At 39.4% G+C, this 1,428-nt stretch overlaps 1 protein-coding gene across 3 annotated transcripts in view; it reads right to left on the minus strand.

Annotated features, from left to right (window-relative positions):
- Positions 1–1,428, minus strand: part of LOC103397731 (sodium-dependent phosphate transporter 2) — a 56,993-nt gene that overhangs the window by 40,218 nt on the left and 15,347 nt on the right. The window lies entirely within an intron of this gene.

Here is a 1,428-nt window from a genome sequence, read left to right on the forward strand (position 1 = left end):
TAACCTCTAAGTTCACAGCGGAAGAAAAGACACGAGGCAGCCTGGATTAGAGCTGCGAGTCAGTGAGTCAACGGATTACCTCCACGTATTCTAGGTGAAGACTAAAAGTAACGCTCGGGTGAAAACGTGCTGCCGGCTTTGGCCGTAAATGACAAGTCTTGAGAAAACAAAGAGTGAGACGTACGTCCAGAGGAATTTCACATGACTTCACTTCATCTGTAAGCTCTAAGCGTATCAAGAGGTCAAGAGGCTTTGGAAATAACATTGCATTTTTCATCAAACAGCATAATTTGACATAAAGCAGTGGAACCTCGAGACATGAGCTTCTCCCGACATAGTATTTCGAGATACGAACAAGACTTTGAGCAAATTTTTTGCTTCAAGATACGAGTAAAGATTTGAGATATCAACACGCTTACACCCAGGTGGCCCAGCACTCGGAGCAGCCCACGCCACTTCTCCCGTTCAATTCACGTGTTCGTCGACTTCCGTAAGCATCACTTACATGATTTTTTTTTCTCTATTTTGTGCATTATTCTTCATCATAGTGATGAGTCCTAAGAGAGTGATGTGGTAAGGATGATGGTGAGTCAATACATATGAACGTAGTGCCCACGTGAGTGATCTAGCTCACATGTATGATCGCAGTACATCCACGATATGTACCATCCTGAAGAAAAAAAAAAGCAAGTTAAGTTAATTCTAAGTCCATGTAAGTTACGTAGTGTCCGTGTAAGGTACGGTACAGAATCAAGTGTCTACGTACGAGCCAACTCCGCCCCTCCCCCTCCTACTGTACTACTACAGTATCGTCTGTCTCTAAGGTAAGACCTCATAATTAAAACCACATTTTATTTTATATCACAGGAATCCTTAGATACTATTATTTTTGTGTTTACTGTATGTCTCTGTAGCAGTTAAAAATATGTCTTCTTCCATTGCTTTCCATTAGAGAATAAGGTTAAGTGTTTTTCTGTTTTTTCTATTAAGTACAACTTCTGCTGAGTGAAAGGAGCAAAACAAAAATTGTTCCTTTTTTAAAATTCACAGATTCATAAAACCCATTAACCCATTAAAAACCTCTCTAATAAATAGACCAGAAAACAACAGCCCGCTCATATTTTTATATTGGTTTATTTTTAAAAATAACAACCTTTGACTTGGCCCTGGGGGCATGATGTCATCTGTCCTAATATTTCAAATCCATCTAAAAGCTGTTGACATGACTGAGTTTTTTGTTTTTGTTTTTTTTAACCCATTAGTTTATGGTAAGAGACCACAACTGAGGGTCTCTTAAGAGAAACCGACATCTGTGACCTTAGATGTCTGTGTCCTCACGTATGAGGTTAAAATAAAAACACAGAGTGATAGAGAGAGAGAGTGAAAGAGAGAGAGAGAGAACGAGAGAGAGAGAACGAGAGAGAGAGA

Source organism: Cynoglossus semilaevis, chromosome Z (genome assembly GCF_000523025.1).
Source record: "Cynoglossus semilaevis isolate Cse_v1.0 chromosome Z, Cse_v1.0, whole genome shotgun sequence".
Taxonomy (NCBI): Eukaryota; Metazoa; Chordata; class Actinopteri; order Pleuronectiformes; family Cynoglossidae; genus Cynoglossus; species Cynoglossus semilaevis.